Raw genomic sequence first — 18,475 nt, 5'->3', positions numbered from 1 at the left:
TTTCATTTTTATTTAATTAAGACATTGTCATTACGAGTTAACTGCAGTTAAATAATTTGGTATAATCACATATTTGATCTTTTTTATTTATAGATTATCTCAATTTAGTCATACTTTTAATAAATTAAAATAAATTTAATTCTCAAATCAAATGATGCCACGTGTCAGGGGCATAACTAAGGCGGGGTAAGGGGAGCCTTAGCCCCCTCCAATTATATTTTTAATTATTAATTAATATAAAATATATATTTTAAAAAAATAAATAAAGAAAAATTTATTAGACCCCTCAATTAAAAGAAATTGCATTTATAAAAAAATAAAAAATATTATAGCCCCTACTATAATAAATTCTTAGTTTCGCTTCTGGTCACGTGTCATTAGTGTTACGTGTCATGACACATGTCACTGTTCGGTGGGAGGACACCAATGACACGTGGTATCATTCAATTGGAGAATTAAATTTATTTTAATTTATTAAAAGTAGTTCTAAATTGAGAGAATATATAAATAACAAGGACAAATGTGTTATTATACCAAATATCACGTCACCTAATCTGTTAACTGTTAATGACAGTTAACCTGTGATGATCACATCTTAATTAAATAAAAACAAAAGTGATTATATCTTAACTAAATAAAAATAAAAGTGATTATATATTATGTTTTTGAAATAAGTAAGGAGAAATGGACAAAACACAAATATAAGTTATCAATCATGCAATTAACCCTTTTATTGATAATGATACCTTCAATCATTCGTAGACTTGGTCAAACATAAATTATGGTCAGACATATAATGATAAAAGTCTCGTGTTGAAACCCATAATTCCTAGGCGATTTTCTCGATATATCACCGGTGAACAGTATATTTTTCAATCTAACACCGGTCAGATTATATTTCCCGATCTAACACCCTTAGCAGTAAAGCGCGCCCCCTGCACCGCGCTATACGATGTTTTGGCGCCACGTGGGGTATAACGCGCCCCCTGCACCGCGCTATATGGTGATCTGGCATACGCGTGGGTATAGCGTGACCCCTGCAGCGCGCTATACGCCACGTAGGGGGTATAGCGCGGGGCAGGTACCACGACATACCTTTACTCCTGACATAACTTTATATAGCGCGGGGCAGGTACCGCGACATACCTTTACTCCTGACATAATTTTATATAGCGCGGGGCAGTTACCGCGTTTTGTATAACTTTCATCTCTATAAATACTATTATTCGTCGGTTAAGTTTCTCACATCTCTCATCTCAACTTATAAATTAATACAACAATTCCGTCAACGAGTCAATAATTCTGGCAATCTTCTCATATTTTATTTAGAAGTTCGTGCGATTTTTCGTTATAAAATAATTTTGTTATAATTTTTTATTAAATTTATTGCTTATTATGATTATTTGAACAAATATTATACTAATTTTGTGTTTGTAAAATTGGAAAGCGAGAGCATACGTCGAAATAGTTTTACGGTGCAGGTAATAATAATATTAAATTATATTATTTAATTTATTTACATTGATGTGTAAAAAATTTATTGTGTTATATGTTAGTTCATATATAATTTATTAAATCACGTTTGTTTTATTTATTTTTTTTTTGCAGATATAATAGTGCCACACTTTTAAACTCAAATAATGGCGCGACTTTCAGTTATTGTTTATTATGATGGTGAAATTCGAGAAGATGAAACCGACGTTGTTTTCGTATCAAATGAGCGTGTTAAAATATCATTCAAGAGAAACATAACTCTTGAGGAGCTGATAACGAAGATTTCGAGGAAGATTCATGTTGGAAGTAGTAGAAGAGTGTCGTCGTTGCAATATAGATTTCCAGCATCATTGTTGCCATTAACTTATACAACGTTCAAACTTTCGAACAATGATGATGTTGAAATGATGGTTGAAGCTCAAAGTAATTATTCAGACGCCGCTATTGAGATGTATGCACATTTTGTTCAAGTGCGTGCTGTTCGGGGTCAATCATTAAGCTCCCACTATGGGCTGGCTGACAAGTTGATCAAGTTGACAGCCCGACGACAGTAATTTGTAATGATTTTAATGTCATAATGGGGAGACATTCATCCGCAACTCCTTACGATATGTACCGAGGTAGGTCGACGAACAATCCGTATGACAACACCGCGTCCAATTCAAGGGGAATGCATTCATCTGCAAATCCCTTTGACTTTAATATGGAGATGCCATCGACGCAACCATCTGTGCAGATTCCATTTGACGCGATGGCTTCAAGCTTTAGGGGGAGGCATTCAACTGCGAGCTTTTTTCGATCTCAATGTCGATATGCCTTCCAGTTCAAGGGGAAGGCGTGCAAGTAGTAGGTTATACGACCTAAATATGGAGAGCATGGAGGAACCATCATCTCCACCAGAAGAACCGCTTCGTGAGCCTGGTGCGGATGGTGCTGAGACTGGACTATTCATTCACCCAGAATTATCGCAATTCAACTCCGATGATGATGAAGTTCCAGGAAATGTGGCACAAACTGACCCTCCTGCACACATGTATGAAGCTGATTATGGTGCAATGTACGGGCCAGAATTTGCAGATATGCCTTATCTCGGTGACTATGGGTATTGCTCATCAATAAATAATGGTGAGTTATCTTTAGGCATGGAGTTTTCAAGCAAAGAAGAAGCGATGATGGCTATCAAAAATTACAATATCCGTAATTATGTTCAGTTCAGAGTAGACCGCTCCACGACTGAAAAATATGTATGCTACTGTGCCCAGTGTGACAACGGATGCAATTGGATGGTTCGCGTATCGAAGAGGAAGAGTAAAAACAACATATGGGAACTAACAGTATACAACGATCCTCACACATATTGTGCTGGAGGGGTCAACCAAGATCATCCCAACTTGGACTCTGAAGTGATATGCCAAGCCATCATGCCCATGGTCAAAGCAAGCTCTCATATAGCTGTTGCAATGTTGATTTCAGCTATATAATCGCAGTATGGGTACATTGTCTCCTATAAAAAATCTTGGTTGGCAAAACAAAATGCCATTGTCAAATTTCATGGCGAATGGGATGCATCTTACAACGAACTTCCAGGTTGGTTTAGGCTGGTGCGGACGTTGAATCCTAGGACAATTGTGGACTTCGAAACCTCCTATGCATACTATAATGATCGAGTTCTTCGCGATCGATGCCAATTCTACCGGGTTTTTTAGAGTTACCCACAGTGCGTTAATGCTGTCAAATACTGCAAGCCTGTGGTCCAGATCGACGAGACTTTCTTGTATGGAAAATACAAGCAAGTTTTATTATTGGCAGTTGTCCAAGATGGCAATCGCAACATTCTTCCAGTTGCTTTTTCTCTTGTCGAAGGAGAAGATACAGCTTCTTGGGTTTTTTTCCTCCGAAATTTACGGGCACATGTTATCACGAGGGAAAACATCTGTGTCATTTCAGATCGCGGAGCTGGGATCAAAGCAGCAATAGAGTCTTTGGGTCCAATGTGGCAACTACCCTTTGTCCAACATAGGTATTATCTTCGACACATTGCCGCGAACTACCATGGAAGGTACAAGAAGAATGATGAGTGTCAATTAATTGTGCGCATGGGTAAGTGAAACTTAGCAAGTTTGTTTTCTTTCGATCGTTTTAATTTTGCAAAGACAGCAAGTTAGTAAGTTATACATTTTTTGATCAGGTTACGAACTACTTTCTCGAACGTTTGAATCAATGTTTCAAGAGTTGCGAGCGAAGAACGAGGAAGGATATGATTACATCAGCCTCATCGATAAAGAAATGTGGACGAACGCATATGATGGTGGATATCGATATGGACACATGACGACCAACTTGGCAGAGGCAATCAATTCAACCTTAAAGGGTGCACTTCACTTACCAGTAGAGGCTTTGGTAAAGACTATATATTTTCGTTTGGGGGCGCTTTTTGCAAAGTTCGGGGGACAAGCTCAAACCTGGATACAAGGCGGTCATGTCTATCACCCTAGATTAGTTGCAGATCTACAGAAAAAAATTATTGCATAAAATGGAATGTTTGTAACAAGCTTCTCTAGAAGGTATGAAATGTTTCGTGTCACAGAGTTGCCGCGACCTCTTCAAGGGATTGAAGATGTGTCGTTAAGAGTAAATCTAAGTGACAAAACGTGCGACTGCGGGTTTTTTCAAGCTCTGAAGTATCCATGCTCTCATGTGATAGCAGCTTGCTCGCATACACGTCAAGACTATAACCATTTTGTGGATCCCGTATAGCTACTATCTGAAGTTTTTAAGGTATACGAATTTGAGTTTCCCCCATAGGTAATGACAAAGACCTTGATGAGGTTCAAGATTGGCTTCCGATTGTACCAAATCCGAGTTTATTAAGGGAGCGTGGTCGTCCAAAATCCAATCAAATTCATTGCGATATGGATATTAGAGAAAGATCTAGACAAGACAGAAGATGTGGGCATTGTAGAAACCCAGGACACACTAGAAAAACATGTCCACTTCTGTTGTCATCAAGTAACAATTGATAAGGAAATGGTGTATTTTATTATCAAACAATAATTCTTGTACTTTAATTTGCATTTATTTCAAGTTAATGTCATTTGATAATCACCTATGTAACCGAATCCAGCCTCTACTAAATACTGCAAGACACTGTTGGGTATCACTAACTTAAGATTCCTAATAAAAGGATCTAATACACTGTCATTCTCCTAAAAATAAATAATTACAAAAATTAATTCTTAATCTAATAATCATGCATTAAATGAATCAACTAATTATTACTAATAATTTAAATTAAATTAAAACGTTAAAATGTTACCGTATCAGCAAAGTGTCGATATATTTAATTCTTAATCTAATAATCATGCATTAAATAAATAACTAAATATTACTAATAATTTAAATTAAATTAAAACGTTAAAATGTTACCGTATCAGCAAAGTGTAGAGATATATGATTTCCATTCGAGCGAAGTAGACTGCCTTCCATTATATATCTGTAAAAGAATTATATTAGTAAAATATTAAATAAAGTAAAAATATAATAGTAAAAATATTATAAAATATACCTTAAAAAGAGAGTATTTGAGAGAAATTTAGAGAATTTGGTGTAATAAAAGTGATTGAGGATGGAGGTATTTATAGGGAGGATGGGGACATGAAGGGCGGGTAATTAGGGGTATAGCGCGCCCCCTGCACCGCGCTATACCCCATGTGTCAGATATTCAGGTATAGCGCGCTGCAAGGGCCGCGCTATACCCACGTGTATGCCAGATCACCGTATAGCGAGGGGCAGGGGGCCCGTTATACCCCTTGTGGCGCCAAATCATCGTATAACGCGGTACAGAGGGCGCGCTTTACTGCTAAGGGTGTTAGATCAAAAAAATATAATCTGATCGGTGTTAGATCAAAAATATATTGTTCACCTGTGATATATCGGGAAAATTGCTGAATTCCTAAGTAGAAAAGTAGCAGATTGTAAGGAAAAAAAATTGTAAACAAATCATTCAACGCCTCCCTGTTTTGATGGACTATAACATTGGAGTATTCATAAACACCAAATTTATAACAAAGACAGAGATAAAAACTTAGACCAAGTCAAAGCTACATAATTATTTTGTAATATTTTAATAAATTTAAGGTTTATTTTATAACTTTGGAAACTTGATTATTTAAAAAAAAGGGTAAATTACACGTTTATTCACTGAATTTTGCTATCTTCTCTATTTCAATCACCGTATTTTTAATTTTTTTCAATTTACTCACTAAACTTTAGACATTGAATTTTTTTGCTCACTCTAAGCTGGAATGGATTATTTTATTATTTTTCTCATATAACGTGTCATTTTTTAATAATTTTAATATCAAATATGTTTAAAATAAAAATAAACTTAAAATTACAATTATACCCTTAAATTATACCTAAGTTTTCAAATTGTATCTCAAACTCTAAACTCAAATTACAACACCACCCACCATCACCCTTAACAAGTTCACCTTCCCACTGGCGGTCATCCTCCGGTGATCATCCTTCCACCAACGATCATCCCAATCCTGGAAGATAAAAAACTTATTATTACAAGCTAGTCAACAATACCCACTGGCTACAAAATTGTTTAAAACCATAAAGAGTCCAAACCAACAGTTCAAATTGCAGCATTTAAGTTGAAAATTTCCATAGGTACCAAATAAGAGCAAGCAACACAAAGTTGAACAGGAACATAAATGTAAAAGCCATGAAATTTACCTTTGGGTTTATATATTATACTATTTTTTTTTATTTTTGGCCCTTGAGTGGGCGGCCCTACTGCCTTGGGCCAGGGCCGGCCCTGATTCGTGGTCAAGTTACACAAGAATTGAAAACAGAAAATACCCAGATGATTCGGAACTACGATGATCATCTACAGCGTTCTTTTTGGAGCCATGCAAACCCGCAATCCTCTTCGTACAAAGCAAGATACTTGAAAGGACTGGAGAGCTAATTTTGCATTTTTGGTTGATGGGTATTTCTGTTTGATCGCCATTTTGACGAGACCAAAGAGTGGAATGCTACACCATTTTCCTTTACAGTGTGGTTAAAATCTGCATTCGGGTACGTGAAGGTTGCAAAAAGGTTAATGGGATCACCTCAATTGGCAAATCATTGTTTATCGTGATTGTGTAAAGTAAATAAAATGGTTGGTCATTTGACCACTCCTTTATCTTTGTGATTCTACATCTGTCTGTGGTGAAATCATCCTCACGTTTTGTTTCACATTGGATCTGGACATTTGGGTTTTTATTGCCCTTTGATTTTTGTTCATTTTGTTTGTTTTCATGTTGATTTCCATGGTATATATTTTGATTCATGATGTTGATTGTTTTGTTTAATTCTCAGGGTTGATCTATTGAGAGGATTGGGAATTTTGTTCTGTGAAAATGATTGGAGCCGTGCTTGTAGCTCTTACCGCAACTATTGGCAACTTGTTGCAAGGATGGGACAGTGCTACAATGGCTGGTAATTTACTTTATATATAAATATATAGACATGTATGTATAAGTCGAACATATGTAAATTTCAATCTTTTTGGGTTAAAATGATCATTTTCGAGGGTTCAAATTCCACCCCTTTCCCCAAATTTGTAATTTGCCAAAACAAATGCTCAATTTCATTCATATATGTCAAAGATCTATGGTAAAGCATGTTGTGGATTGGCTATCTCTTCAGATCCATTCAATCAGTTATCCTTTTCGTGCTTCATGCTGTAGGTGCTGTTATGTACATAAAGAAAGAGTTTGATTTGGAGAGTCAACCGACTATAGAAGGCCTGCTTGTAGCGATGTCTCTCATTGGAGCCACCTGTGTTACTATTGGCTCGGGAAACCTGGCAGACTGGCTAGGCCGTCGTCCCTTGTTAATCATATCATCTATGCTTTATTTTCTTAGTGGTATTGTAATGTTATGGTCTCCCAACATCAACGTCCTGCTTTTGGCGAGACTTTTGGATGGAATAGGAGTCGGTTTGGCCGTAACCGTGGTCCCGATCTATATATCCGAGACTGCACCATCAGAAATAAGGGGACTCTTGAATACTCTTCCCCTTTTTAATGGTTACATTGGAATGTTTCTTTCATATTGCATGGTTTTTGGAATGTCGTTTACAGCATTACCGAATTGGAGATTGATGCTTGGGGTTCTTTCTGTCCCCTCCCTCATATATTTTGCGTTAACTGTATTCTTCATGCCTGAATCACCAAGATGGCTTGTAGCCAAAGGTCAAATGAACGAGGCAAAGAAGGTTTTGCAAATGATACGCGGCAGGGAAGATGTTTCGGGTTAGTTCAACTCCAGTTGATCTTTTTAAGTTTGTATTTTTGTTGATGAGTTCATGTGTGCATCTCAAAGTCTATTAGTCTTTGCCTACCATGGGCTGCATATGATGAATAACGACACGTCTTGTGGATGGTACTGATGTTATTTTGATGAACAGGTGAGATGGCTTTGCTAGTTGAGGGGCTTGGTGTAGGAGGTGAAACGTCGATAGAGGAGTACATCATTACCCCCCTCAATCGGGATTCTAGACTCCCTGATGTATCTGCTGAAAAAGATAGAATCAAGTTATATGGGACTGAAGAAGGTCTTTCCTGGACAGCCAGACCTGTCACAGGACAGAAAAGTTTCGGATTTGGTGCTGTGCCTCAGCAAGCAAGTGTACAGAAAAGTTTCAGACCCGGTATTCTGTCTCAGCAAGGAAGCATAGCTCAGAGTACTCTTGCATATGTGGATCCTCTTGTCTCCCTCTTTGGAAGTGTCCATGAGAAGTATTCCGAAGCAGGAAGTGTGCACCGAAGTTCACTTTTTCCATTTGTTAGCAGCAGCATGTCTGGTTTGGTAAATCAAAGTCAACAAGTTAGACCCGAAAGAGCCGAAGAGTCGGATGAGGAGAGTGTTATGAGACAGAGTGACGACGATAAATCTGATGACTCTGATGACAATGTGCGGACTCCTTTGATCTCACGGCAGACCAGTGTGGATAAGGACATCCTTCCAACTGCCCAGGAAAGCATTGCAAGCATGAGAAATCCTAGTCAATTGCCTACAAATGCTATGGAATCAATGAGTAGCATGGGGATTGGTGGTGGTTGGCAGTTAGCATGGAAATATTCTGAGAGAGAAGGCCGAGATGGAAGAAAGGAGACGTCAGTTCAAAGAATTTACTTGCACGGAGAGAGCATGACTGGATTTAGGCAGAGATCTGTAATGTCTTCGACTGGTGCTGATGTCCTTGGAGGCTCCGACAATTTCCATGCTGCGGCTTTGGTGAGTCAGTCAGCTATTTCTTCAAAGGATCTTATGAAGCACCATCCGGTCGGACCTGCCATGGTTCATCCAGCTGAAACTGCAAAGGGATCAATTTGGAATGATCTTTTTGAACCAGGAGTAAAGCATGCTTTAGTAGTAGGCATTGGAATTGAAATTCTTCAGCAGGTAATGTGGAGAACCTTGCCATATTGTTCTAATGGCCTGCTTCTTCTCTTTCAAATATCAACCCAAATAACTCTTCTAACTTGTGTATGCAGAAATATCGAGTATTCTCTATTGTCTTTTTGTTTCTCATCTTAAAATCATTTCCTTATTGAAGATCACTTCTCTTTTCTTAAAATGCAGTTCTCCGGTATGAGCAGCATTCTGTACTACATTCCTTCAATTCTTGAACTGGCAGGAGTTGGAGTTCTTGGTTCGAAATTTGGAATGAGGTTCATCTTCTGCATCGCTGCTTGTCAGCTGTATTACGACCTTGTTGATGCTTCCTAGTATAACCGTTGTCATGCGATATGTTGACGTTGCTGGTAGAAGGTAAATGCATTCATTTTTCTTTTCTAGTTCCGTTGGAATGATAACGAGTCTTACCTTAAAACAATGGATATCTTGTGCAACAAGAAATTCAAAACACAAGATATCTGTACACTTTTCTTTTGGCATAATTGCAGTTGATCTCTAGTATGCCGAAAGTTAGTCCATAACAAAGTGAAAAAGAACCGAGAAATATCAAAAGCTTATCGGATTTTACTGCAACGGTTGAGATAATAATCTGGAATGTTAAGTCTATGCTTTTAACTAATTATATTTGCAACTGTTTTCTGATTGATATATGAGCTTTTAACACTGTAAAAATATCCAAGTTCTTGCTTGTTAATTCTGTAAAACTATTCTGGTTACATGCATACATACATACATGAAAATATACATACAAACATATCATGTTTCCCTGTGTGTTGTAAGATCTATTCTCATATTTTCATTACCGTTGCTTGCTTCCACTTTCTGCAGGTATTTACTACTACTCACAATCCCAGTCTTGGCATTATCTTTTCTCATGTTGGTCTTCGGAAATATTGTGGGAATGGGGAGTGTCCTGCATGCAGTGATCTCAACCGCTAGCGTTGTGCTCACCTGCTGTTTCTATGCCATGGGGTTAAGTCCTATTCCTAACATTCTCTGCGCCGAGATCTTCCCAACACGGGTTCGAGGCATCTGCATCGCCATATGCTCCCTTGTATACTGGATTTCTTCCATAATCGTCGCGTATTCACTACCGGTGTTGCTCAAATCCATAGGTCTTACCGGTGTCTTTGGCGTGTTCGCAACTGTTTGTGTCGTGTGCTGGGTGTTTGTCTTCTTAAAAGTTCCAGAAACCAAAGGGATGCCTCTTGAAGTCATCACAGAATTCTTTGCTGTTGGCTCAAAGCAGGTTAAGAACAAACTGAGTTATAGAATTAAAGTTTTGATCTTCGTATATATTTTTTCCAAGCATTGTACATGTCTTTGGTCAGACATAATGTAAAGACCCTAAAGATTTGGTTTTTATTTGAAATGAAGATAGCCATGCAAATGAAGCTTTTATTCATGGTATAGGCAACAATATGGCCACAGTTTGTGAAATTGAAAGCAAATATTCATACCAAAACTTGAGATTATGCTTTTGATTACCACCATTTTTTGCCCAATCTCCTTCCCCTTCTCTTTATTGTCAATCACAGCCACCGCGGTGGCCCGGCTCCGCTTGTCATACTCCCAAAAGCTCCGGTCTTGATCGCCACCTTCTTCACAGTCTCTATCCCCGGAATCAACCGTCAACATTTCAACTCTATGATCTTGTTCGACGACAGCACTTTCCCCAACCTACCACATAACCCTCCAACACCAAAGCTACCAATGCACCGTCTTGGCTGCAATTCCACATGTGGTGGAGTCCGTTGTCCTCCACCGCAGCAGCGGAGGTTGCACTGGAACCGAGACCACTGCCTAGAGGTAAGCCTTTTTCAATCTTGAGAGAAAAGGCCGGAAGAGTCTTATCAGTTCAACTGGCCGAACCATCAATTTTTTATTCAACTGACCAAGATGAATCGTGAATTCCTCCACAAGAGTCCTCCGTCATTCGTAAACTCGAATAACTACTACCAACAAGTATTTAGGGTTTCAAAACAATCATGCCACGTTGCAAATCAAAACAGTCTCAATATGCATGATTGAAGTAGAATCATCCTTAAAACCTGTAGAAACCAAATGACACAAACAGCAATAAAAGAATGATTTCCAATGGCACACTGCTCTCTGTTGATTCCTTGAGAACCTTTCTATGGCTTTCTGAATTAAAATTACATGTTTTACATGGCTTTGTTTCAGTCAAAAATCCTCTCCCCCGTCGAGAATAGAAAGAACACGAAAGAACTAAGTATGAACAACAATACCGGAATGAAAAAGACGGCTCTCCAGCTTTCTGGACTCAAAAGATCTGAATATTCAATTTTAGCCGCTTCGAGAAGCCGTCCGGTCATTTCAACTCCGATAATCCCAGCTAGAGTACCGGCTGTATTCGAGACCCCCATTACGATTCCTGCATATCTGGGTGCAATATCCATGTGGTTCACTGCAAAGCCAGATCTCCCAAGTGCCAAGAAGCCTAGTGCCACTGAGGAACATAGAATAGCTCCACCGGATGTTCTGAAGATTGGGAGTGCTGTCAGTGCAAGCGAAGCGACTATAAATCCTACGGTGTTCAAGAACTTCCTCGTTTTAGTCACGGACATTATTCTTCTGGTGATCAAGTGGTCAGCAACAACCCCGCCGATGTTCGAGAATACGAACATGTTTAAATAGGGCATCATCTTAGAAGAACCCATTTCCTGAAGGATAAGCTGAAGGCCCTGCTCGAAGTATGTAGGTAGCCAATTCATCAATGCATATAGAGCATAATGGAATGTGAAATTGTTTACCACAATTGCCCAAACTGGCTTGCTGACTAAAATTTTCTTCCATGGAATTTTGGTGGTTTTCCCTCCTTTCACGAGTTTTGTCTTCGGACTTGCGTCGGTAGGTAACAAAGATTCTCCAAAACCAGCGGCAGCGGCTTTCAGATGCTCTGATCGAGGGGGGTCGGTTGCATATTCAAACCAAAGCAAAGACCACATGACTCCTAATGCTGCTTCTGCTAGAAATACAGATTGGGGACCCTTGAACTTCACTAGGCTGGGAAGGACAAGCATCCCCATGGCTGCACCTAGGTACATCCCGGAAGTCGTAAGTGAAACGGATCTCGATCTCTCATGTGGCGGAACCCATTGTGCTAGGACAGTGTGGATGGAAGGGAAGATGAACCCTTGTGCTACACCAACGAGAAACCGAGCAACAACCAAGATGGTGACTCTATTGGGATCCAGTGGTACCAAAAAACAAATCGATGACCATAACACAAACTAGAGAAGCAAAACCTTCCTTCCCCCAATCCTTTGAGCCGCCCATCCTCCGGGAACTTGAGAGAGAGCATAGCCATAATAGAACGTGGAAAGTATCGTGCCCTTGTTCGACTGGTTAATACCGGCAGCATCGGCCGCAACCGTGTAAGCTATAGAGAATCCGACACGTTCTATGTAAAAAACACATGTGCTAACGAAGGTTAAAATGACAATCAAGTATCGCTTTGGGAACTTCATTAAATTCATAATTGGCTCTTCCTAAGTTTCTTCAACACTGTTCCAGACCTTCAAGATATTACCAATGCCTGGAAGGAAAAAAAAGAAACCCAAATCTTATAAATGCAGTATAAAAACACACCATCGAATCAACCAGCAAGATCTAAACGTTGACATCAATTAGTGAAATTCTAAGCGAAAACCTCTCGATGATTGCTCGACTCTGTCGATATGATTCACTAACTTCTTGGGGATGAATCAAACATGGAAATGGTCCATTACATCAGAAAAAACAAGAGATTACATCAGAAATGGCTATGTCAATCGATATACAAACAAAAGCTCATGATAACAATGGTTAACATATTGCTGCAGCACAACAGAATGAAGATCTAGCAAACTGCAAGGATTTAACAATGTTATGAATGAACTGATCCACGAACTAACAAATTCAGAAAAGAAAAAACAGAACAGATGCAAGAAGAAATGATCATTCCCGATCTCTCGATATGAAAGGGGATCAAAGAGCTGAGTTCGGTTTCATTTCCCCAGAAATCTCAGGAAATGGAACTCAAAAGGGAAGATTGAACAAAACGGAGAGAAACGTCACCCCAATGAAGGAAGAAGCAGAAAGAAGAGAACACCTTGGGAAATGTTTCATATGAGTGTCAAATGCATAAGGACATTGATCGAAAGGAATAAAAATAGCTTATGAACAAAAGAGAAAAGAACCCAGAGAGAGAGATAAGGAAGAAGAACAGGAAGTCAAAGGTGAGTTTTTGGTTGTCTCTTCCCTCTTCCTCTTCCTCATAAATCACATAAGACATGCACTCACTCCCCCTTAACTGTGTCAAACATTAAACTTTATATAATAAAAAAAGAGTTTTTATTTGCAAACTCCAACTTCCAAACTTATGTAATTGGATTAGAAATGACAATTTTGAATAGATATTATCTAATTATTTAATGATAATTTTGTAATTTTTAAAAGTTAAGTGTTCGAAATATCCTTTAAGCATTATTAAGTGACATATAAATCTATGGATACTTTAACTTATTTAATTCGATTCATGTTTTAATAATAACATTCAAATGATCTATGAATAAAAACAAATTTTCATATTCAAATAATTAAGAATATACATACACTTGGGCGTGAGCAAAAACTCGACTTACTTGAAAAATCATTTTTTTTCAATTTTGAGTTATTCGAGTCAACTCAAATTATCAATTTGATTTTTGAGTTCGAGTCGAATTGAAATTTGGAAATTTCGAGTTAGTCTTTGATTTCATTATTCCTTCAATCTCCTTCATTTTAAGTCTATTTTTTTACCAAATTTGAAACATATGCTCCTAAACCATCATTGAATATAAATGTACTTTCAATTCCTATTTTTGATAATAAATTTTCTAATTTTTAATTTAGTCTCTCAGTTTTTCATAATTTTCTTATTTTTTCAATTCATCATTTATTTTAAGTCTGTTTTTTTATCAAATTTGAACCACGTGCTCATGTACTACAATATAATATCCATGTAACTTCAATTCTTACTTTTTACTAAAAATATACTCTCTCTTTTTATTTAGTCTCTTAATCTTGCATTTTACTCAATTTAGTTTTTTGACTACAATTATTTACAAATTCTTTATTCCCATCAATTTTTTGACTCCTTTACACTTCCATCAATATTTTACCCTAAAAAAACTTAATTTAAAATATAATATTATGAATATATTTTTATAATTTTAGATTATAATGTAAAAAGAATAATATATATACATATATATATATTATGATTAAAGAGAGTCAAAAAATTGGAACAAATCCTTATCGTAATGCTATAAATATGTATAATAAAATTAATATAGAAATTTGAATAACCCAATTTTTTTTATTCGACTCGAGCAAATTAAACCTAATCCAATATAATTCATTACAAGTGTCACATACATGGGCACAATTTGCTTAATATAAACAATAAAAAGTCAACAACATGGCAGCCTGTCCAAATGAAGAGGAAGATTGACTTGTTGCAAGGTGTGTATGGAAATAAACAAACATAAAATGCAGCTAATGCAGCCGTCTATTAACGTGCAGAGATGGACAGAGAGGCATAGAGTGCAACTCTACTCCTAAAGATTTTAAATTTGTATATATTTAAATTATTTTTTTAGTATTTTCTGTTAATAATTTAACTTCATAATTCTTGAAATTTTATAGTACTATATTCCTAAATTTATAATATAAATTTTAAAATTCGTATTTTTAACATAAAATTTTATGTATGTCCTAAACCTAAATGCAAACCTCATCACTAAATCTTTAGACAGTCATTTTCATTAGTCAGTGAAGGTGGTATAATGACAGAAGATTTACGGTGCTTTCGGCCAATCTAGTAAGCATCCAGCCAAGACCAGGGAATAAATCTGAGAACTGCTTTTCCCATTGTTATTCCATGGGGAAATAGCCGTAATTGACCTACCAGGGGTTAGTATCCAGAAGGCGATATGCACAAGGAAAAAGATACCAAACCCTCAAATAAAAAAATAAAAAAATAAAAGGTAAAAAAGTCACCAGAGATCCCTATACTTTTGAGAAAAATTAATGTGAGAGTCGTATTTTTTTCTCAATGTGACTCTTCAACTATGAAAATAAACCTAATGTGATCATTTGACCAACGGTTTTTGTCGTTTGATTGTTACGATGCTAATGTGACAATTCACAGTACTGGTGTAGTAGTCCATCTACCATGTTTGAGTTAACAATCTAACCCATCTGCTATGTTATCAACCACCATGAATTGCCACACCAACATCTGGACAATCACGTCAGCATCGTAACAATGAACCGAATAAAAATATTTACTAAAAAACTATATTAGAGTTATTTTATGGGTTGAATGGTCATGTTAAGTGAAAAAATAATATAATAACCATATTGATTTTCTTTTCAAAATCACATACACAATTGATATGTTTTTTTCCAAAATAAAGAGAGAGAGAGAGAGAGAGACTGATTTGATTCATACAACATACTTTTCCTTTTGAAGAAGCGTTGCCTCAAAGTAATCAAAGAAATCAAGGGCAATTTCCAGATCACATGTCTTCAAAACTTACTCTTAGCAGCACTGAGGGTTGTAAACTACTTCGACTGGAGTTCCTAAAATTTGAATATTGTTCGAGCTTTAATTGAATTAAATTTGAGTAACTCATGATCCGTTTAGTCTTAATTACAATCGGCACAATGTTCCTCGAGTTAAAAAAACGACTAGAAATAAACAGTTTATTTTAAATAGGAAAGTCAAGAGCTTGAAGAAGATCCTCAAGTTCTTTTGCCTCTTCCCCTCTTAAATCTTAAAAACCAGTCTCACAGTTAATAAATCGAACACTACACCGGCGAAAGACGATAACCAAGGTCGAGAAAGCAACTGTCGAATAATATTATTATTTTTAGACAACTGTCGAAAAAGATTAGATGCATAGTTAAGGTCTAAATAAACAGGGTTCGAATAAATAAGATAATATTTACGTTCATTTGTTTATTTTCAAAAGTGTTCACGTCTAATTCTTGTTTGCTTAAATTTTTAGTATTGTGTTTGTATTTTTTATTTTTGAAAGAGTTTATATTCATTCGTTTAGTGTTCGGGAACATATTCATTAATCATTCGTTTAGGGTCCGAAACAAATTTATTTAATATTCATTTAGCTTTCGGGAACATATTTATTTCCAAGCTAAAAAAACTGTAAAATTAAGCCACTAGTGCCTACACTCTTAATAGTTTAAACTCTAAATTCCACCATGTATCATAGGCCCATGTTCATCCCATTGCATTCATTTAAAGATTAATTAAAATAAAAAAGTAGGGTAAACTACACTAGATACCACCTAACTTTAAATTTTTTATATCGTTCATATCACTAAACATTTAATTCTATTAATTGAAATATTGAACTTTGATTTTTATTTCAATTATATAAGTGAGCTATTAAATTGTTAATAATCATATCATAACTTCATCGTTTCAATGACGTTTCTAGGTCATTGTGCCATTAATCATTTAATAGTTCAGTGATATAATTGAAATGAAAATAAAAATGTAGTATTATAATTGTTAAAATTAAAAGTGAAACAGTATAAATGATATAACGTCTAAAGTTCAATAGTATCCGATGTAATTTACCCTAAAAATATTATTATTTTTATAACCTAATATTTAAAAATAAAAAAAGAGAGACACGCGTATAAGATGACAATTTGTAAACCACCACTGCAAATTGAAAATACAAAGGCCGACACTTTTGACATTTGCTATCCATCGTAAGGCCATTAATCAGACACGTAATATGCATGTTTATTACAACTTTGTAACTTTTTTTTATTAAGAAAAAACTTTATAACACCCAATCATACGTAAAAGATACATCAATCACGCGATCCAGGTCAAGCTTTTCTTATTCCACCATTTCTCCGCGTCTTTCTACTTGTAGGTCTCTTACAGGACAGCCTAATTTATGGTTAAAAAACAACAGTAAATAAATACGATAAACATATTATAAAAATTATAATATTTAAAGTTTAGTTTTTATTTCATTTTAATTCACATGTTCAAAATTTAACTTTAAATTTTTTAAAAAAGATTGAAAATTTAGGTACTAAAACGGGCCAAAACTGATAATTTAGATACTAAACGCATTAAGTTTTTAACGGTGAGATATCAAAATAAAAAAAAAAACTAAATTTTAAGTATGGGTTTGAAAAAATTAAAATTTTAATACTAAAACAAGCTAAAACTAATAGTTTATGTATTAAATGTGTAGTTTATCTTATAAATTAGTTAAGTTTATGTATAAGATATTTAATCAATTATACTTTACTGAGTGCACTTTGGATGAAGTGCAGAGCATGCATGCAGGTTGCTTGGCTTTACGGGCTGCTAATCCCATAGACATAAACAATGATAATGTCAGCGACTGAATCTAGAGTTCTAGAATTTTGTAACGGAATGTGTATGGATACGTTTTTTTATATTTATTAATTTGATTTGAATTTAATTATTATTATTTTATTATTTTGAGTAACTATAATGTAGCATCTGTTCCAAGATAAATTCTCAAACTTTTAATATTGAATGCTCACAACCCTAACATATATGTGTCGTAACTGTCTTTCGGGTTGGGCCCCGAAATTGGGTTTCGACTTGAAAAATATGGATTGGAGTCGCCACCGACCATTTTAAAACGAACTTAGGTGGGTCGGACACCATCTTTCCTGATCTGCGTTGTACCAGAAACGTGTCGGGTTCGAGAGTCGGTTACGGTTAAGGAAGGATTAGCACCCTTGTACCGCCCTTTCGGTACCAATTAATTCTCCGATTGTTTTAATAGTGAAAATTAAAATTAAAATTATAATTTAAAATATTCGATTCAAATTACTTACTGTTGATGGGTTGAAAGTACTACTAAAAAAGGTTAAAAATATGTTAGATGGTATAATAAAAGAAATATTAAATGAAAATTAATTAAATAAATAAAACAAATAAATCAAAGAAGGAGAATGTAATGCAGCAGTAACTCATCCACTAAACATCTATTAAGTCCATGAATTTCCTTGTAATCCCAAAAATGTGTATAACATTTTATCCAGTGGATTTCTTGTTGGTCACCACATGTCCAAATTGCCAAACAGAGAAAACACCTATTCTTCTACCGAGAGATCCACGCGTCAGATGCTTTAAGATCCAGCAATTTTAAGTACTCAATTGTTCTATCAAGTATTAATATCATTTTAGACCTACCATGCATATAAAATAATAAGAAGCAAAACATACCTACGAAGCATTCAAACCAATAGATGTTCTCAATTGCATCCTTGAATTGTTTGATCATTGCTTCATCAAGTTCCAGTTGACAAATGACACCTTTGTCCACATCCTTTTGGAATGTTCATGGAAATGTTGCATTATCTGAGCTAACAACGGTGCTCTCTACATGTTTGATTTTACGCCTCAAAGAGTTTCATTTGTTGTTACTGC

General features: G+C 36.0%; 2 pseudogenes; one reads left to right on the top strand and one right to left on the bottom strand.

Moving 5' to 3' along the window:
* Positions 1 to 6,434: 6,434 nt before the first annotated feature.
* LOC120177882 lies at positions 6,435 to 10,383 on the top strand (annotated as a pseudogene).
* Positions 10,384 to 11,147: 764 nt separating this feature from the next.
* Positions 11,148 to 12,605, bottom strand: LOC120177883 (annotated as a pseudogene).
* Between the last annotated feature and the right edge of the window lie 5,870 nt (positions 12,606 to 18,475).

The sequence above is a fragment of the Hibiscus syriacus genome, unplaced genomic scaffold, assembly GCF_006381635.1.
Source record: "Hibiscus syriacus cultivar Baekdansim isolate YM2019G1 unplaced genomic scaffold, ASM638163v2 tig00112343_pilon, whole genome shotgun sequence".
Classification (NCBI taxonomy): domain Eukaryota; kingdom Viridiplantae; phylum Streptophyta; class Magnoliopsida; order Malvales; family Malvaceae; genus Hibiscus; species Hibiscus syriacus.
Note: the sequence above shows the minus strand (reverse complement) of the source record. Positions and strands in the feature narration are given on the sequence as shown.